The 22,453-nt window shown below is 36.0% G+C and overlaps 1 long non-coding RNA gene across 2 annotated transcripts in view; it reads right to left on the minus strand.

Moving 5' to 3' along the window:
* Positions 1 to 891: 891 nt before the first annotated feature.
* LOC118166991 overlaps positions 892 to 22,453 on the minus strand; it is a 144,404-nt gene continuing 122,842 nt past the window's right edge. The window contains exons 6-9 of one of the 2 annotated variants that reach the window (XR_004750858.1): positions 21,242 to 21,491; positions 16,716 to 16,919; positions 9,959 to 10,024; positions 892 to 986 (exon numbers count right to left, since the gene is read on the minus strand). This is a non-coding gene — a long non-coding RNA (uncharacterized LOC118166991). Of the gene's footprint in view, positions 987 to 9,958; positions 10,025 to 16,155; positions 16,920 to 21,241; positions 21,492 to 22,453 lie in introns of those variants that run through there. The other variant, XR_004750857.1, reaches the window with a different exon arrangement.

The raw sequence follows: 22,453 nt of genomic DNA on the forward strand, positions 1-22,453 counted from the left end.
GTTCTTTGAGGGAAAGTAAAGCCAAGGATGCAAAATTCTTTCTAGAAATATTCACTTTTCACAAACAAAATCTGAAAATAATGAAAACATTTCAAAAATCAATTAATTTCAGTTTCCAGCATCAAAAAAAAATGAACATACTTTTTGAAGTTGTCTGGTTCTTTTTGGTTTGACTTTGGTAAGAGAATGTAACAAGAGCTATGAAGAAGAATTAAGCGTACAGAAAAACAAGATAAGGGTTTGTTTTAGTTTTGTTTGTTTGTTTTTGTTTTTTAGTACACTAAACAAAAGGAAAATTAACCAAGTGACATAGAAATTCACTTTGCAGGAAGGCTTCTATCACTATAATTGTGTTTTTGGCACTCACACTCCTGCCTGCTTTACCGTTTTGAACAGTTTCTTGCCTCCCCAAACACAGAAATCTTCTATCCCAATCAAAAGAGATAATCAGAGAGAGACCATTTGGTCCGACTACATTGGTTAAAGCTAGGCAAGTAAACTCAGCAGCGCAGAACTGCTTTGCTCCTGCAGTTGTCCTCTACCTTGGGAAGAGAGCAATGGCATACCTGCAGGACAACCTGATTTTATTTTTGTTATCCCAAAATGCTCAGGAGAAAATTGCTGGTTGTAGGCAGGCAGTTCTTCTGCCTGCTTCTTCAAAGCTCACCATTACTAGGAACTACAAACCTTTGAAAGTCATTTTCAGATTGACAAATACAGTTATAATTCAATGGGATACTGTAGAGGAAAGTATGAATGTAGCATAGGGGATACAGACTATATTCTAAATGTTCAAATTTAGAGTTTCTACCTCTTAAATAGCCAGAAGAGGATGTCCATGTATAGTGTAATCTGTACACCATCCACCCACCATTAAATACTCATATCACTAGAATTTGCAGGCTTTGCCACTTCAATAAGTACAAAATTCCGACCTGAGGTGATGTAATCTTAGGCCAGTTAGTCTTCATATTAATCCTTTGCTCCTGTTAAGAACAATGAAACTGAAAATGAGAACACACGTAAAAGTTTTTGTTGTTGTTGTTTGTTTGTTTTAATGGCTTTATATAGCATTTTATCTGCATTTGCATTATTCCTTTGGGAAAGCAGCAGTGTAACTTGGCCATTTATCAATGACATGTATTGAGATACCTGCTCTCAGACCACTGTATTTTAAGGTTCCAAATAACAAATATGGTATATTTGATTTTATGATTTAAGCATGCTAAATGTTTCAATCATAAAATAAACCACACTAAGCTGAAAGCTTGCAATAAGGTGACAATGCTACCTACATTCATTCGCTTTCAAAGGAATATTTAACACTGACTTTATAGTATCTAATCACTTTGAAAAGTTTGAGTGGTCAGAAGTACGTTAATCAAATATTAACTATTTCAATTAAAATCAAACCTGCTGAGCTCACACAACATTCTTCACAATCATTTTTATCACTTGTCTTTCTTTACCTGTATTCAGAAGGAATCTAATTTTGCACAATAGCAGTTCCAAAGGAGCATTTTCTGCACATGGGGTAAATGATGTACGTTTTTGAATTTGTCTGCCTATTCATTCATCTGAAATTGCCAGCAAACTCCACTGGAAGGGAAACAGAATGCTGAACGGGAAGATACTCCTGTTAAATGTCACATAGTTCATCCTAGTTTGTATTGTTTCTCCTGTAAGCAATGGAAATAATAAGAAATTGGCTTTTATTTGCTTTTGCTTTATGCACATAAAATACAGATAAACTGAAGCAGTCAGGGGATATGATATTAAAAGTCAAATTACACTACAAAATCACAACCAACACTTCTTTACAACAGCTAAAAATTAAAAGCAAATAACAAAAGTACTCCTTTGGGGTCTTTGATTCAGTAAGGTGCTGGAATACACTTACAGATTTATGCAAAATAATAGATCTACTGATTTAGAAGATAAAGTACGAAGATAAAGTAAAATTAGGTTCATGCTTAATAACATTATACTGAATTCTAGCTTTAAATATATATATATTTCCTCAAAAAGATACACGTTGAACTTTAACTGTATAGATTTTATCATGCCTGTACAGTTAAATTGTCTGATACATACAGGTCCTTGTTTTGTGCCTACCTTACTGAAGATAATCCAGATCACTCTACAGATTACAGTAGGACAAAGTAGTAAAATATTCCTTGTTTCTGTCTTATAAGCACTTTTCAGGGATTTTTCATTCTATCATCCTTTCCTCCCTTCCAGTGGAAAAGTTCCTTTGCGTTAAAAGCAAGCCATTCTTAGAAATCTGAAATATAATTCTGTAGAGCCCCACAGAAAGCATACTTCTTTTAATTAAAGCTGAACCCCTTTCCTGATTTTCTGTTAACTGACAGAAATATAGAATTATGTATTTAGTAGGACGATGAGAGAAAAAAAAATCCTTTTTTCTTCTTCTGGGAAGTGTTTTATTGTTTGCTTCCTTTCTCTTGCCTGCTTGCTGTGTAATTTAAGAGTGATGCCTCCCTGTAGGAAACAAAACTTGATCAGAGAACAGCCTGCACTGCCACCTAAACAAATTATGTTTTAGTCACTGCTGATGTTGGCTCTGTCATAATAGAAATGCATAATTAATGCCTTTGCTTTTATTGCTTTGGAAGGAGAAGTCCCTGAAACTGGTTCAAGAGGGGGAATTTTAAGACTGCACCTTTTTCCTTTCTAACCATTATCACAATGCATCACTACAGCTGTCACTTACTAAAAACGAATGATTGGATCACTCATCTCTACAGTTATTTATTAAATCCACAGCCAAGGCATTAAATAATACAAAATTGCTGTGCAGTAAGAATTTGGCAAGGAATAAGAGAGAAGTAAAAACTCAACAACAGGTGAAATCCCATATTTCTCTTTTTAGAGAAGCTTGAAAAGATTAAGCTATTTCCATTAGTTTCCTGCAGAGTTGCAAGCAGTGATAATAGACATGTGCTAATTTCACTATTGCATTGCACTATGAAACAGCATTTTAGATCATCTTTCACCTGTGACATGACTCCAAATATCACCAATTAACAGCTTGCTTTTTATTTTCATTTTTTGTTGTTGAATTTATAGCAATGGCTAAACATCTGGTATTATGACTGCAAATGGTCTCCATCTTCTCACCTCTGGGATGTGGTATAGCTCCGAACTATTTATACTTTGATCTAAAATTCTAAATGACCAAATTATCCTGCTGTAATAGGTCCTAAGTGACATTAAAGGGATGGTCTCAGCTTTTTCTTTCCAAAATGGACAGCTCTCTTACCTCTCATAGCTACCGCACTGCATGAAAAGCTCAGCACAATGAAATAACAGGAACACCATTTTCAGAACTGAAATCACCTTTCATTTCTACAAAGACACTCATAGGCCATGAAATGGCAAATGCAGTGCAATAACTGTGCTCTATGCACATTCCCATGTTTTAGAAACTTAGCATTTTTAGCTAAGTTTATTATCAGTGTGTCCAGCAACCACAGTAAGGAGGGGAAGGTATCTATCCCTAAAGAGTAGTGATCTAGATTGGATGAAAATAGGCAAAACAGGCCTGGCCTCTAAAAATCTAACTGCTTCTTGTACACCATTCCCTTGCAAGATATTTCTAGATATCACTCCTATATAGAGTTTCTTATTTCCACAGATGTTTTCTGCAAATCTCAAATTCCATTGTTCAATATCACTATTCAAGTGCTAACTATCTTATTTCACAAAGGATAAAACTGGAGTGCAGGGCTTAAGTCACTTCAAAGGCTTCTTAGGCAAGGTTTCCTTTTTTTTTTTTTTTTTTTTTTTTTTTTTTTGTTAGAACTGGAAACAGATTGGAAGAGGTTGTAAAGCCCATGTCTTGATCTAATATGGATTAGGTAAGCTACTCTGAAGTCATCAACAGCTAAGATGAATTCAGACAAGTCTAAAATCTGTTCCCAAATCTTTTGATTTCTGGTCTTGTAACTGAATAACTCATTCAATTATTTCAAACCCAAAAAGGTAAACATGGTAAATGTGCTGCTAAATATGATACCATTCATTGATAAGCTTGAAATTATTTCATTAAAGTTACAAAAAAGTTTTATATGAGTTCAAACTAACAGTAGCTCACCATAAAGAAGACTCATCATCAAATTTAAAGTACTAGCTCCTTTTTAAATGTGAAAATTTCATTTCCATACATTAGTTGAAGGAAAGTTAGTAACTTTAAAATAATCAAACTCAGCCAGAACTTTTCTCATCTTTTGAATCTAAATTCAGATTTAGATAGATTTACTTTTTTTTTTCCCCCCATGGAAACTTCACCACCCCATGTTTTTTTTTTTTTTTTTTTTTTTTTTTTTTTTAATGGACTAATATGTCCTGAAAAAGCAGAAAAGCAGCTGGGACAGAAGAAGAATGGGGTAGAAATAAAGACATCTTCTTACCAACCTTATTCAAAGATGCCTATAAAATCAAAGGATTATAAGCCAAAAACAAATTAACTTTCAGATGTTGATTTAGGCTGGATTTGAGTCATTGTGTGGGATACCATCTTCTCTTCAGGCACTCAGATAATGAGACTGGGAACAGCTTCAGCTGCTTGCTCTGGCACAGCTGCTGACATCCTTTGGAGGGGGGACTTCCTTTGCAGACCACCACAAACCCCAGTTTGTCCTGGTCCCTCCAGTCTTCTCCATTTCAGTCAGTGTACTGCCACATAAATCTGTTTGTATGTTAGCTGTCAAAACTGGTTTTTAGGTTATACACATAGCTGCAAAAGGATCAAACCTTTTGGAGGGTGACATAGGCCATGTAGGGCAGGTGTTAGCCTACAAATGCCCCAATCTGGTGCTCCACAGGCAGGACAGCTGTGATCTGGATGTGGCCTGAAGAGCTGTCTCAGCAGCTCACATGCTGAGGTGGCTGATGTGGGTTGCGCTTTCCCAGCAAGGCCTGCCTAGGGCCTCTTTTCTCTTCTGCAAGAGTAGCAGATTGGTGAAAACTAAGCTATTTATAGTCTGATGTGTTTGGAGACAAGAAGACCACAAGGCATATTGAAGTACAGAGAAGGCCACTTGGCCCAGGCAGCATTCCTTATTAAAATGCTTTTGTTGTTTCTACTCATACATCACCTCAGTTGGCTCCTGCCTCTGAAACTATGAGTGCCAATAAACAGATATTGGAACACGCAAAACAGAGTAAAGAGAATGCCCTGCCCCAAGCTGAGAGTTTTGGGTTGTTAATAATGATTTCCTTGCAGTAGAAACTTCATGGTCATTAGCTATTCAACACAGCAGAGCCGCCTGCATTTCAAAGCCTTCAGCATTTCTAATATTCAGGACCTAAACTTTCCAGAACACGGGAACTTTCCACTGAGCATTGAGAAAAACAGTAGAGGAAGACAACTGAAAGAAGCTTAGAGATGAAATGACATGAGAGTCACTCATCACCATCAGAAAAACTAGCATACATCCTCCCAGGCACCTATAGAAAGTGACTGGCAGCTGTGTTAAAGGTCACAAAAATCTCTCTCAGTACATTGAGAGCAATACCAAATAAGCAGAAAAACACAAAACAAAACAAAACCCAACAGTTATGTGCATAAACACACACACAAGTGGAAAAGAAAAAGGCCAAAGTCTCCCTGAATGCTCTAGTAATTGGGAAGTATACAACACCCCTGGGTAACCACATTTCTGAAAATCTATTACTGGAAATCCTGTCTGCTAAACTTAACAATCTGACGTGGAATTCCTCACACATATCACTGCAGGCAGACAAATGTATGAATCCCTTTGAGGTCTTCATAACGCTGTCAACAGATATCCCTGTGTTAACCTCCCTCTCGCACAGCTATTTTTGTCTTCTTAGTTTGTAGACTCTAAGGCTATAATTTATTTTAATTATTTGTTTTCATGTCAAATGAGTACAGACTCTGAACAAGAAAGACTATTAGGCTTCAGCATATCAAATAGCATTGTAAAGATGTTATTCATTTTGTAGGTATGCTATGAGAATTTTAGCGTTTTAATTTAAGATATCAATAAAAAGATAGCACAGCAACTTACATAATAAAATATGTTATATAGTATTGTGATAGAGAATTTAAAATAAGAGCCACTATATACAGCATTATCAAAGGAGAAAGAAAACTGAGAGAGAAAGTAAATATTATATCACATTTATCATTTATATAACTTGTGAGGTGAGGACCCTTATCTTTTTCGTGGATGTTCCACTTGAGTAGTATAAGGATAAATCTATTACATTGTATCTTTGTCTTCAGTTATGCGTTGTTCCATATTTCACTCACCACAGGCAAAGGTAGAAACAGAATTATGTTACAACAAACTGTCATTTTTCCACATTAGGTTTCATCTTCCTTATTATATGTACTGCAGCACTTGCAATAAATTGCTTAATATACATTTAGCTGAGTTTGTATCTATACTTTATCCATAAAGATAATTCAGAAAGTTTTGTTTCGGTGTAACTGGGAAGTAATATCACTGGAGAGAAGGAAATTAAGCTGAAATGAAAACATTGTGAATGAAGAATTGGGACTAAAACGTCAAGATGATTGCACAGAACCATTGTGAAGTTCCTTTATTATTGTATAATTAGAAGGAAAGCACAGACTAAAAAGATGGAAGGAAAAAAAGCTGCTACAGCTGTCTCAGAAGACCAATACCAATGAGAATATCTTCTGCTGTGCCCTCTGCCTCCTGCTGCTACAGGCAACTGCTGTGCCTTCTTTCCTTCTGTATTATCAGCTGTGTTTTCCACACTGCACACAGGAGAGTTTGGGAAACGCAGTGTGACTAACAGTCACAGAGGCAGTGAGGTAGGCAAGGGAGTTAGAGGAATTTATAACCCTCTTGCTCTCTTAAGCTTACGCATGGGAGTCCCTAATATAGGCTAATAGGTTGTTTTAGTATAATACGTAAGCTGTTATTTTCCTCCCTATTTATATACGCTACAGGATTTTGTGTGTCATGCAATGGAAATTATATCTTCAGTGCCTGTTACTGCTTGAAAGGCCAATGTATTTTTTTTTTCCTTTGTAACACTGCCATTAATGTATCATCTTCCACTGCACCCCAATGATACTTTCACAATTAAGTGAAAAAAAAATTGTAGAATATTTTTGTAAAATATTCATAATCCTACTTTTACAAACACATTCTATGATTTGGTCAAGTTAACCTTGAATGCTAAACCCTTTTTCCCTTTTCTGAGCACTGACCAAAAATTGAGATGGCTATCCCTTGGGAAATACCTCTTACAGCAGAATTTATTTTCATCCTTAGTTTGTGTCTAGTATCACTATAGATCCTGAGTCTTGTTTTCATTCACAGAAGCCAAAGAGCATCTTTTCACACTGACATAAATAAATAAATAAAAATCCTTCTCCAGTGTTTTTTGCCTGTCTTGTCCTGCATTCTCTCAATGAGCAGTGCAACTGCTCATAGCAGTGTAATGAATATGTCATTACTGCAGCAAGCCACTCCAATTGATTAGGGGAGACCTCTTATACCATAGCCAAAAACAGATGAAGAATTGGATCCTCCATTACCCAATTCAGCTGAAACCAGACAAAACAAGTGAGAATGAGAGTGTTTTTGCATTTTTATTTTTAATAATTCTTTAATCCATCTGAAATGGGGGAGCGAGAGCAAACAAAACAGAATCCCTACATAACTTCTCTCCTTTCTGCTTTATTCATATTTTCATTTCCCCCTAAACTCTGTATTCCTCTAATTTTAAAAGCTATTGGTTGAATATATTAAAACTGCTATGCCTTGAAGTACTAGGAACTCATAGGGTTTTTTTTTTTCTGTTCTTCTGCTCATTTTACTAATGAAATCTTTTGCGAAGGTACCCTATTGCACTGAAGTTGCAGGCACATATGAACAGACAAACTTGAATTAGGGTTTCCTTGTATTCTTTACAACCCCTCTTCATTTCTATTTCACATCCTTCTTGTAATCTAACTTTTCTATGCCGTTTCTCCCTGCTTTCTCTTCAGCAGATTTCTTTATCGCATCTTGTCTTAGTTTCTGTATTTTCCTTGTGGAGATGTGCGTATATACCTGAAGCTCCCTCAGAACTTTGAAGTATTTTCTAGGTTTTAAAAGCAGTCTTATCTTAATTCATAAAAAAAAAGATTAACTTCAGTTCAAAGCTGCTTCATTGAAAAAAAAAAAAAAAAAAAAAAAGCCCCACTTCTGAATCCATTAACCAGAAAGAATGCACAGAAATCTATGCAGGTGTTTTTTTGTTTGTTTTGGTTTGGTTTTTATCAGCAATTTATAAACAAAAGCAGCAATGAAATACAAATACAAAGAGGGAAGCTGAACAGCAAGTTTAAGGCTAATGTGATCAATTTCAATCTTCAGCACTTGAGAACCTGAAAAATCTGTGCAGACTGAGACTGCATCTTACACACAATTACACGTAATCTTAAGAGCTGAAACTGAGAGGATTACTTTACTGCTAGCTTCAGTGAATAGTAGCAGCCTGATTGTATTTTCAGGACACTGGTGGGCAGCAGCAGATGGTGGTCATTTCCCTGGCAGGCCATATCTAGGATAACCACCAGAGAGAGTTCCAAGGTTTATGATATTATAAATCTTTCTTTCATTTCTCATTCACTGCATGTGGAAAATACGGCCCTTTCAACTCCCTTTTTATTGATTTTACACTAATATAACACCTTTTTTTTCAATGATTTTGAAATGATTCAGTAGTGGAGTAAAACATAAAAATAGACCTTAGAAAGTCAATATATATATATATATATATATATATTAAAAAAAGAATATTAACACTTCTTATTTTATGCATTTGAAAATGAAGTATAGTTTTATGTTGATCAATGAAATAAAATGCAATAATTACTAGCAGAATCTGCTGCACTGTTTCCTGGCTGAATTTAATACAGTAGCTTTTTTAAAAATTGCTGGTGGTTAAGATGATTCTGAAATAAATTTGCCTGTGAGCTAACTATACCTGCAAGATCAGGAATACTTGAAATGGGCCAGCCAGAATCTAGAACACCTGTCCTAGATTTGTACTAGGTGAAACCTTTTGGTTTAGCCTGATCTGGATTGATTGCAGTACAACAAATGAGGAAGATAAAACTCAAGGCTTTGGGAGTTTACAGGATAGATGATAAGGCAAGTTAGAGCACATGGGGTAAAATCAGGCAAAGATATCCTGCTTCAGCAGAACACTCTTGTTCACAATGTTTTACATCAAGGGGAAATAAATTAACTGCTGATGAGTCTTTATAGCAATGAAGACACTCACTGCAATAATAAACTTACTTCGCTGTGGTCAAATTGGCTAAGTCTGAACTTTTGACACATTTCAGAGATCCAGTCTCTAAGCACTGAGATTTACCCAGTCAGTCCAGAAAGACCTTGAAAAACTTAAGCATTTGACCAACTGAAGTTCAACAGGAAAAAGCAGAAAGTTCTGCACCTAGGGCAGAATAACCTTGTGTGTCAGAACAGGCTGGAAGCCAACCCGAAGAGTATCAACTATGCTGGAAAAGGTTGGGTAGTATCTGTGGATGCCTAGCTGAAAATGAGCTAACAGTGCACTCTCAGAGCAATGCAAACTCAATCCTCGGAGGTTCTTCAGACTTCAGCAGACAGCTCTCTCTGACCTGATCTAGGGCTGGTGATAGTCCTACTTTGAGAGGAACATTTTGGTAGGCAACTTTCTTTTCAACCAATATTTTGGTCCTTTTTTTTTTTTTTTTTTTTAATATATATATATATTGTTGTTGTTGTTCATTAATCTGATGATGAAGCAGTCTCTTAACAAATGGCTCTTAGTCCCTTATAATAGAAACATATTAGGTGACACACTTTATTATAGATTTTTTCCTGGAAACAAACACTTGCACAAGTACTACTTAAAGTACATCAAAAAACACATAATTGCATTGGTAAATATTTACCCATCATGAGTTAATTTCTCCTCTTGGTTTTCAAATCAGGTATTAGCAGGTCAGGGCCAATTAGAACTGAAACAAAGAACAAAGGGAAAGAAAGGTGGTTAGAATTTCCACCATCTATACCTCTAAGGTGTTTGTTACTTAAAATAGAAAAGCATAAGAATGCTTATTTTCTCTCTCATAGAGGTTGGAAAACTCCAATTTCATATACAGCTGATTGCATAAAAGTCATACATGATGGGATGAAAATTAGTTATGTCAGTTTTACAAAGTAGGGGATGTATAGAGATATCATAGATGAGGGACAAGGGGAATAATTTAAAATAAAATAAAATGATAATTTAAGAAGCTGCTTAGAGTTTTAATCAACTTAGTAAACAAATAGAAAGGGTTAGTCTACTTCACCTAGACCAAACTGCTTCCAAAGTATGTGATACATTACAGTGGGGATGGTGCATGCTGTGAACTGTATCATTAGCAATTTTGTTTCAGATATGGAAAAACATCACACAAGTACACAGGTTATTACTGGGAGTTTGTTATTTTGTAGAAACTATTAGAGAAAATAAAATATATTCCTCTAACTCCTACTGAAGGCTCTCTGAGACATTCTTATGTCATAGTGACCTTCCATGGTGATTTCCTTCAGAACTTGCCAGAATTGCTCCTAGGCAAGCTCAGAAAGAAGAAGAAAATGGGAATTGACAGAAGATACTCTTCCAAGAAGTAAATATATTGTTTCAGTAAAGCTCCCATCCTTTACTGTCCCTGAGTAATAAGAGACTTGTCCTGAAGCATTCATTTGGCTTCTGTATTGCTGTAAGAAAATGAAAATAAGGTCTGTAAGATACTAATATTTCTTGAAATAGGAAGGGGAATCATTTTTACCCTTTGATTAATCCCTCATGCACTGATCTAGTCCATTAGAGACATAAAGGTGCCTTTAACAGGCCTCTGAGCAAAGTGCTTTATGCAACATATTCCCTATCCTTGAAACAGACATAGAGAGTATCTTAAACAGTGTCTGCGACTAACGCAAAGTATTCAGAAACAGAGAAATGCCTCCAGGGAGCTCTTTCTGCCAAGAGAAATTAGAGCAGCTCATTGTTATTCTGACGTATGGTGGAAGCCAAGCCATGCCCAGGGCTGTGGGGTCAGAGAGGTGCAGCCTGTAACCTCTGCTCTCCCCTCTGCACAGATGGGTGGTATAGAGGAGCAAAAGCATGAGCATTTCCAGTTCTGTCCACATGTACCAGTGAAGATGTCCCTTAAGCTTCAGCAGTCATTCCAGGTCCAGCTGAAATGGTGAAGGTTCTATTAATGAGGTAACAATCTTTAGAAAATGGTTGTACTAACTTTTTGTGAAAGGGAATCTGTGGAATGTATGGTTCCATTACATCACACGTGGTTCTGGTGCGAAAGTCACCGAGAATTTAGCTGTTTCTCATAAAAAAATAATAAAATTAAAAAAATAAAACAGAGAGCTGCAATGCAAAACAGAGAATATTACATGCATAGCTCTACTTAGACTGCACCAAGCAATAGAAAAAGGGGGAAAGGAGACTGACATTTTAAACATTCTTTCTTTTCTGAGTCCAACTGATACAGGTGGAAGCATGCACTTACTAGTGGCATTACTAGACTACTAGTGGGTGCTAAGATACAATGTGTTAACTAACTTTTTACAAGAGGCTTTCAAACATGACTGGTACAACCACCTTAGTGCGCTGTGCCTCATAACATTACAATGCATACACATTATGATCTTATGACCATCATGGCTTTATTACTGTTTTCTCATAAGTGTTGGAAACTATAACTTTAGTATGAAACATCAACCCATTTACTCAAAAACAACAAAAAATGTGCAATGAATCAATAGGGTGTGGCTGTAGAAAAAAAAAAATAAGGAGAGCCGGAACAGAAAAGATGACTGGCCATGGAAATACAGAGTCAAGAACTTTAACTGATAATCAGGAATCTTGGGAAAGGGGGGAAAGACAGAACAAAATAAAGGGAAAAGGAAAAGAACATTTTACCATAGTACTTTTAGTAGAGTACTATCAAAGTAGTAGACCTTGCTAACATCATCAGTTCCTCATGATTACCAGCACAAGCACTAATAAAAGCTCTTGTTATGAGTTGCAGACCAGGCATGTTTTGTTTCAGAATAGACTATCTGTTGGCATTATTCCAGTCTGTCACTTGTATCTTAACAATAAGCATCACATTAAACTGGAATATTTTCCTAAAAATATTATTTTCCCTCAATTACCCACCAAAAAATTGCACCAATATCATATTTCTCATGGGGGTATTTGCCTCAGAGAAGTATTTTACACCAAAATGCTCAAAATAGAATTATAAACAGTAAATTTTTAAACTAGTAGTTACCTGCTCATCTCTGACATCCACAATTTTTTTTTGGAATTTAGGATATATTTATTTCTGCTGTACAGTATGGTTACACAGGAGCTCTTTCAGAAATAATTCTACTATTGAAACTGGAAGCCAGTGTCAGGTACTGTGTAAGTGTTACTGTTTATGCAACTGAAATTCCTGTTGAATAAATGGCCCTCTGCAGTGCTGTTATATTTGTCTATTTCTGTATGCCAACTATGATATTTTCTAAAGTATATACCATCGTGGTATCTAATCACTGACAGTCAGACACTCCACTTAGGTATGGTTCCAGCAGTGCATAGGAGCCATAAAGAAAACTTAATGAGCTTCCTGGGGATTGCCTATAATAGAGAAGCATGCATGTGGCATATAGCTGCTTGGTGCTAATTCTGAAAGAAAAAAAAAAAAAAATGGAGGTGTAAAATCTAATACAGAGAATTCTTGCACCAATGAGAGGAAACTGTCTACTGCTGAATTTATGGCAAGCATTTTTAAAGTGCTAACCTGGAGATTAATGAAAAGATCTGAGACTTCAGAAAATTTCTGCATTTAAATTACATCTTTCACAAGGACTATGGCTTACTAAATCCTTCCCAAAAATTTATGACGCGCATCCTATTATTCTCCATCTCTCTCTACGGTACCTTCAGTTCTTTCCTATGCATTCCAGTATCCTTCTTTGTCACTTTTGCAATATTAAGTCCTTCCTCCACAACCTCCAAACTCCTCCTGCTGCCCTCCCATCTCCCTCCAAATCCTACTAAGGAAGGAGAAACAACTAATTTTGTTTTCTGTAAGTCACCTAGCATATCAACAAAACAGGTAAACCCAAGCTCCAACATGATCACCCTTTTTTCCCCTTAATTCTTATCACTGAAACAATATGCTTCCTCAAGAGAGTCACTGATCTGAAAACTGCAGGTAGTTCAAAGCTTTGAGACCTCTAGTCTTCTGTCAAAATCAAACTCCTTAATAAGTCAGAAAATTACTAGGAGTGAACAGAAAATCGTTTGCAGAACAAAAGAAAAACAACCAAGATAAATAAGCCTAATTAACAGTAGGGAGACAGGAATTCTGCTTATTAGAATAACTTTAAAGCATAGAATAATTTTGAAGCATACAAAATATACTGTATCATTCCTTTATTTGTTTCTCAGGTTCTTATCATTTAACCTTTTTTTTGCAAGTATCTTCCTTCCAAAATGTCCAGCAGTTTTCAGAGACAGTCCTGTGTTATGCCACTGTCTGTAAGCACAACAGCTTCTGTAAAGGGGTAAAGAGACAGCATATCAAGGGAGAACCACTGGTGAGGCTGAAAGCCTTGCTAGCTCAGCTGAGATGGTCATAGCCAGATCACATCAGTACAGCAACTATCAGTAGTAAGCCACACCATGCCAGGTACTGCAATGGCAGAATAGATGGCTATAAACATACAACACCTTGATGGCCAGTGAGTGGCCAGAGGCAGAGCTAGTAAGAGAAGCCAAGTACCCTGCCCCAAAGCAGTTGCTACATGCAGATAAACTGAACATCTTTCTCTTGTTCCTACTGTTTGTTGCACATGCAGGCTGATGCAGATTATTGGTTTTTCATCTTTTAGCGCTACTAGAACTGGATACCACCTCTTTTCAGACATGCCTCCTATTTCTTCCCTCCTGTTTTCATTGCCTTCCCTTCAACAGACTGCACCAAACTTGCAATGCCAGCCTTACCAAGGGTGACATTTAGATTTCTGTATTTTTAACACAGAGACATTTTACTTATTTTACTTAAGGCTGTTTCCATTCTCTATCTGGTGTAGATATCTCTTTCAAAGAAGCATCATAGCCAGTTTAGGACACCTGCACATTGGACTGTAATATTAACCATGCTGCTTAATCAACAGAGAGCAGTGCTGTTACAGCAGCAATCCTGTACACTGACTTGTCTTGCACAGAAGGACAATACATTAACATAGAATCACAGAATTATTTGTGTTGGAAGGGGCCTTAACCTAGTTGTGTTGGAAGGGATCACCTAGTTCCAACCTCCTGCCCTGGGCAGGGTCACATCCTACTAGATCAGGTTGCCCAGGACCTCATCCAACCTGGCCTTGAACACCTCCAGGGATGGAGCATCCATAGCTCTTCTGGGCAACCCGTGTCAGTGCCCCAACACCCTCTGAGTGAAGAATTTCCTCCTAACATTAATCTAAATCTCCTCTCCTTTAGTTTAAAACCATTCCTCCTGTCCTATCATTATCTGCCTAAGCAAAAAGTTGTTCTCCATCTGTTTTATAAGCCCCCTTTAAGTACTGAAAATCTGCAATGAGGTCTCCCTCATTGCAGATTCTCTTCTTCATTGCAGCCTTCTCTTCTTCAGGCTGGATACATGCACTGAATACATCTGAAATGTGGGCATGCTAGGTCTGGGTGCATGCTAGGCTACCTCCAGCCTGTACACTGTGGGTCAAGATGTGGCTGCACACTATCTTCACATTCCTTGATTTCCACACAAAGGAAATCCAGGTGTGTATACAAGGAAATGGCAGTATGTTCAATAACTCTTCTCAACTAAACTCCTATTAGAAGCTTTAAAATAGTTAGTTGGAATGATTCCTACAGAATCATTTAAAGCTTCCCTATTTATTTATTTAATAAATTTAGCATTCATTTTCATTTTATAAACAAGAATTTGTTTTCTCTCTTTACCAGGTTCTCTTATTTTAGTATCTTTCCTCTCTACCACTGAATGCAATAAACAGAACAAAAATAAATGAACAAGATTGACTTCATAGTAATTTCTTTAAAGCATAAGCATTTTAAGATCAGACAGGGAAAGGTATGTATATTTTATGAAGTTTGCAAATGTCATATTAGATATTCTCTGATCAAAATACATTGTGCTTTGTGCTGAGAATATTTGGAGTGGAAAACTTGCTGTTATTTCAGATGTACACTTGATCTTTCCTACTTAATCTGAGGTCTAAAGTTATCTGGTTCTCCAATCCCCCAGGCTTTCTTATTTCAGTGATGAATGGCATTAGCTACCTTAAATCAGTTTACTAAAACCCAAGAATTATAACCCCAAACTGCAGTTCTCCACCTGAGTTCTATTTTGATCAACTGGTGGAAAAAGCTTTGAGATTTGGGACCACTTGGTCACAAAAATAAATTATCAGATTCTTGGTCAGAAAAAATAAATAATCCTAAAAAAGTAACTTGACATAGAGGCAGTAATTTGAAGAAAAGCAAGTACAAATCTTTTCCGCAAATTCAAACTGACACAAATAAATACTTAATATTTTTACAAGCTCAGAAATATTTGTAAATCTGCTGTAGGTTAGAATAATCAATAACAATTAGGATAAGTTTCTGCAGTTCCAGTAAAATATAAGCATATCATTTTCAGCTCCATGGTAAAAAATATTTATTTATTTATTCATTCCAATAAAGTAGCTATAAAATTAGAAACCTGTAGTACCACCACAAAGTGATGGTAAGATTTATTTACTGTGGTTCACATTAGCTGCAGCTACTACTTGAAAAGTCTTAAGGAAGTTTAGAAAGCTGCTTGCTTAGGTTTTGTGTAGGGAAATTGCAAATCATCATTTGACAATGTTAAGATACAATCTGGGGTTTGGGGAATGGGCTGTCCCCCTGTTGTAGTAGATAATTTATTTGGCTTCTGTTCTTGATTATTTTTTTCATCATCAAATCAAATTTAATTGCTGAATATTTGTACTCAAAAACCATATTTAACCGAAGTCTCTTCTACATTTTAAAACCATCCATTCTCTCTCATAACAAATATCTGGCTATTGACACCATTCTTGTCTTTATGATAAGAAAAAGAAAATGTGAAAGAGCAGGACTGTACATGGTGTTTTCCAAATCTGAATCTAAAAGCAACTAACAAAGGTCAAGAAACTGGAAAGGCTGCAGAAATGCTGATTTTTAAAGGCAGACAGCAGTAGAATTTAGAGTAGACAGATTAAGCAAAAAGTTGACAGATAACCAAATACTTTCATTCATCTTTTTACATGAGCGTTCTCATTGGAGACAATGGCATAAGTAATATGAAAAAACTATGTATGTGAAAACGTTGCAATCTTATTAAAGATTGACATAGTAAGCGTTACCATTTTCACACAGATACATGCAAGAGGAATGCAAGCAAAAATATAAAGCTAATCATTGCTAATAGAAATTCTGGAGTCGCATCTCCCCAGTTCATTTCTTGACTTTCATTTGCCCCTCAAAGCATTCCAGGTATGCATAATAATGTACCTGATTATGGTAGACTTCAGTGATACACTTCAGCTCCTTTCACTGCCAAATGTTAAAGATTTACAAGACTAAAGTATAGGCATAATTACCTTATTTCTTCCTTCCGTAGATTATTTCCGGATTCTCAGCACCTCTATACTTATGACTCACTCCACAAGTCAATCACCTGAAGGAACAAACTAAGACATGTGAGGAAGAAATTGTTCACAGGCAAAGGAGCATGCACATGGTATCTGATTCCCCTTACGGGTATTAAGCCTGGGAAAAACAGAGAACCTCATGATGCTTCTTTTCTGAATAATAATAATAATAGTAATAATAATAAGTGGTATAAGTGGTATTACCAGTTTGGCCAAGAGCAAACCTTTACACTGTGTCTACTGGGACTGCATTCCATTACATAACCTTTCAGTGAGATACTGTAAGGGTTCTGTTCTTAATACTGTTTTGGGATCATATGATAACCCAATCTTAAAGATACACATGCAGAGGCAATTATAGTTTTGGCTAGTGCTGATATCTAATACATGCAAGATTATTCAAATCAGATGCATCTATCAAAGTTGCTCTGGTCTGATTTATTTTCATGTAATAGGCTGCTCAGACAAGAACTTTCTAACATGAATCAATATTTAAAATTGTATTAAATTACCCATATTCATAACTTCTTTCAGCTTTCAGGAAGTTCTTTCAAAACACTAACTAGGTACACAGTTTATTGGGATTGTCCTCCCTTTGCATGCACTAGAAGTAGTAAGGTCAGATTAATTAGCTGGACATTGTATCCTTGTGACACTGAGGTAGCCTGTGGTCCTTTAGGTCCATGCACAGCGGAGAGGAAACTGACAGTGGGGTTCATTTCCCTGTCTCATTTGCTACTATATTCTCACTTGCTGCTCCTGCATTAATGACCTTGTTCAATTCAACAAGATTTGTATGCATATGTTTCCTATTTGTTAAGTATTACACTATCACAAGGTAGCAAAATATATATATTTTTTTTTCTTCAGGAATCCATTGAATGGATATCCTTCTGGGGATAAAAGCAGGTCAGCTATTTCAGTAGACAGCATCTCCAGATGTAATTCCTCTATGAATTATATACACAGATATAAACTCAAAGACATTTCTAACTACCCTGGCATTTACAAAAGACAAGGCAGGAAACTGAAGAAGCTATTTTTTTATAGCAACAATACTACAGTGCGAGTTGTAGCTGTATTGTACAGACTTTACTCCTGAAAAAAGATTTCCTTTGGTTTCAGTTGGTTATTTGGTTATTCTGTTTTGTAAATCTTGTCATATAGACTGTATTTAAAGATTTTTTTTCCAGAGAATGGCAGAAAGAGTAATTGGCATAATTATGAACAGATAAATTGTTATATATAAATTAATGAAAGTATCCTGTAATACAGGAAATAGTGAAAATAGGATCTCAAATAAATTAAACATATGCATTAGTAATCCTTTAATGGATTAAATACATTTATTTCCTTAGCCAGAATGCAAATAGAGTGCAGAATACCTTTACAGACAGGAGAAAACAAAACAAAACAAAAAGTATAAAAATTGCTAATAATTTAAATAGTCATTTTACCAAACAGGAGTAGAGACAAGGAACTATAACTATAACTGCATATATTTTTCAGTATCAAACTTCTATGCCTACTGATGACAATATTTTGTCAACTTAGCTGTTTATCTTGGCTAAAGAGATAACACTCTAGTCCTCTAAATATAATCAGAAAGTTTTCATCAGACACTGATGTATAAGGAGTAATTCCAGAGGATATTATGTCCTGTGGGTACACTTTCTCCTTACAGTTTCTCGAACAGTTCATTTTCAGACTGAGATCATTTGCTACTACTTTATACCAGCAATATTGCAATTCCTAGTTAAAATGTCTGTTGAAGCAAAAGAAGGGTAGAATTGCAGACTTTTCTACTTCTCCAGCTACCTCCTACCCACATATTCAGCTATCAAGAGCAATGAAAAAAACAAAACAAAACAAAACAAAACAAAAAAAAAAAAAGCACAATTCACAATTTTTGACCCCTTCCAAAGCTAGCAATTCTATTACTTATGTGTGAAAAGGTCTGCCACAAAATGAAGACCAAATCTGGAGAGGAGACACTGGAACTCAAGTGAGCTGCAAATTCTCAATTTGCTATTATCCACAGTTAGACTGAATGGTGAACAGAAGCTTAAACAAAATGTGTCTTTCTTGATTTAAAGTAATATTCTTAAACATAAATGTTATTATTATATGTCATCTGTCAGTGTTATCTCCAACTCTAAGAGAAGGGTGGACAAGATTAGAAAAGAGTTGAAGGTGGGAGGTGTATTGTAGGAGGAAGGGAATTAAGCAAGTAACCTTGTATCTAATATTTTCTTTGAAGGTAAACACACAAGAGCACCACACTGTCTATTAACTGGAGGTCAGAGATACAGTAGGCCAGATTTAGGACTATATTCGTGAGATGGTATCTAGAACATCCCTATGACATTCTTTTTTTTACTTTGACTGTGATTAGTAAAGCTTCTTTTATTTGTTTCTGTCAGTTTGTGTTAAGTCATTGCAGAAGAAAAAGCAAACAATCTGCTTTATTTGCTTCATAAATATAATTATAAACTTGCCAGAACCAGGTTAGCCACAAATTAACATGACAGCTACATTCACTTTCACATGGATTATTTATGAACAAACTTCCACAGTATATAGCTACTGATAGGACCAGGTGTTGCTGCAGAAGCCAATAGAGTTGCTATAGTGACAGGCCACAAGAGTGGTCTAAAATAATATGATAAATGATGAACATCTTGTAATTTGCAAGCTAGCAAAGTTTAGCATTTAAGAAATATTGGTCACATCTGCAAATACATCTTCTCATATGGGAAAAGATGGGTACAGTGTTTCAGAGTCCACATTAAGCTAATATGCTCCTTCTGCTCTCTTATTCCCATAAACACTGCATAGCTCTCGATATCCATGTGGTAACTGAATTACTCTCTTCCTCCTCGAAGATACAGATAGTATCTCTTCCCTTCCTCTAAACATTAGACTTAACAAATATCCGTAAAAGGATTCTTCTCCTTATCTCCGGAGTTGGCAATACACACTATTTGTGGTAGATTTTAAATATTTAAAATTCATTCACCTTTTTAGATCTCTGAGCAGCCATGGAAACTGGCAGCAGATTTTCCAAATAAATAATAGAACATAAACCTATTTTATCCATCAGTTAGCACTTCCAGACTAAACTAAACAAAACAAAAAAATCCCAACCCCACCATAACTATAGAAAAGAAGAGGGCTTGATTTTTTTTATTAAAGCTATTAGTAAAATAACATATAGATTTGTTATTACAATTCCATCATTTTCTGCATGGAGGTTTCATCCATTGATATTTACATACAATATAAAGTACAGGAATCATAAGGCTAAGAAATGAGAAGAAAAATGAAAAAAATCCCCGCACTTCTGCAATAGCATAATATTGAAAGAACTGGGTATCATTTAGATGGTGGCAATGACAAATTGGTACCAGCTTTTGGATCAACACACACAAAGCTATAGCCCCAACATGGAAAGCATGATGTCCTGGCAAACCAGTCAAACAAAGTAATGCTAGGAGAGCCACATTTTCTACACAATGTTAGCTGGAATAGGGTCACTCGAAGCGTCCATTACAGTTCTGAAATGTGTAATGTATTTAAGGTTCAATTTAATCTTTTAAATTGCCTTCTGTATTCCTGCATTCAGTCAGTTGCATTGTTTCCCCACTCTTTTTTCTATCTTGCGGTAGAAATACTAAACATAAGTAGAAATTTTCTTCCTTCTACATATGTGCACTCTTTCCAAGGCTAGAAACTTCTCTGACATTCATTATACTGAACTAGGAAAGGAAAAGGAACAAGCAACTAACACTGCAAATTTTAGAAATTACCTTTCTTCATAAAAATGTAGTCTGTAACTTCAGCACATGGTGTGGCCTCACTATGAGAAAGGAAGCCTGATGGCCAAAATGATTGCATTTTAATGACTGGAAAAGCAGCAGACATGAGTTTGCTGCAGGCTGCTAAAACTAAACCTTTCAAAATGGTGAGTTGCATCTTCTGTAGTATGCACAGTTATACAAGTATCAAATGCAGCTCCTAACTCATGCATTATATGTGCTATCTCACCGAGAGAAGAAAAGCATAAGCGTATTCAACCTCAACTCCACAAGAACAGTTTCATTCCACCAAAGTCATCTTTGTAGCACTGAAAGCTGTTGAATTAAAATAATTGCCTCACAAGCAGAGGGAGGAGGGAAAACTTCCACTGGCTGAACAGGGAGCTAGAAAAAGATTGGGGTTGCGCTCCCCATAATTGCATTGCGCTCCCCGTAATTGCATATTGCATGTTATACAATTACTCTTTTAACCATTGCTTTTCTGCAGCCTAATTGTGTGCCAGGCAGCATAAAATGGAGTGATGAACCTAACTCTTTTTGTGATAGCTGTCTTTACCAGGTGGCCTTATTCTGTCTCTACCATCATAACAAAGAGATACTACCTGCCATCACCTGCTTGTTCCTCACCTCCTCAGTGCTCAGAGCAAGAATGCTTACCTCAGTCTCTGGTGTTTGCTGGTCTCTTCAAGCAAAATTCTTTGCAAAGCCCTATAGCTTCAAACACGGCATGGTGATCCACATCTGTAAAGAGTAATCCAATAAATTCAATTTATTTCTTGCTGCATGGCTGCTCTTGTATCTTTTATCTCCTTGCTGGTTTGTCCTTGTGATGGTATCCATCACCTTGCTATACAATTCACTGTCATCTGTGGAAAACTGCCATCTCCCATGCTAGTATCACATCCTCCTATTAATAAAAAATAAAATAATTTTAAAAATCACCAGAAATCTCAATAGTGCATCTTTGCTGACGTATCTCTTGTGAAAGAGAAGCATACTAATTAGCGTGGACTACTGTCTGATATCATCTTGTAGTATGTCAGTCTTACCCAGATTTTATTTTTTTACTTACAAATTAGTCATCAACACTCAACAGAGAAGAAATACAGGGGTATCCTGACAGTGACCATTGACTATACTTTGGGATGTGCTATATCTACTATACTAATATATACTATACTAATATATACATATACACACACTAATATATTCTATAATGTATTAAACAGTGCAAGGACACAATATTTTGAAGGCTCATTAAAAAATTCAAAATTAAAAATGGTGTGCCTTCTATCTCTTTCAGCCACTGGAATGTTCATGTTCTCTTCTTTCTTCTTTTAATTCTCTTAACTTTATATGAAGCCTCACATAAAGCACTTAATAATCACATGAAGACAAAAATGCAAATTCTCCTTTCGTTTCTATGAATAGGAAAAAAAAAAAAAAAAAGGCAAAAGTCTGTTAACTGAAACAACCGATAGTACTACACTTTATGAAAGCTCAAAAAGTCTTATAAACCCCAGAAACTTTAGTTTGGTAGTGTACTTTGTAAAGGCAAATAATGTCAAAGGTTTGAATTCAAATGAGCCAACCAAAAAAATCATTAAGACCTAAGAAATCTTCTAGACTTCAGTGGAAGCTGTCTTGAAAGATCCAGCACGTAGACGCTTTATGCGGCTTGAGTATTCAGGGAATATTTAGAACATTAAAAATATTTATAATCATAAAAGAGAGGAAATGGATTGTAAATGGTATATCAAAATGGTATTTACAGAGGCAAAAAAACTACACTTACAGGCAAAAAGACATTTTTTTCTACTTTCTTTGCATTCTATCCATTTTCAATTTTGCAAAAGCTAATATTCTCCC

This window comes from Oxyura jamaicensis, chromosome 4 (assembly GCF_011077185.1).
Source record: "Oxyura jamaicensis isolate SHBP4307 breed ruddy duck chromosome 4, BPBGC_Ojam_1.0, whole genome shotgun sequence".
NCBI classification, from domain to species: domain Eukaryota; kingdom Metazoa; phylum Chordata; class Aves; order Anseriformes; family Anatidae; genus Oxyura; species Oxyura jamaicensis.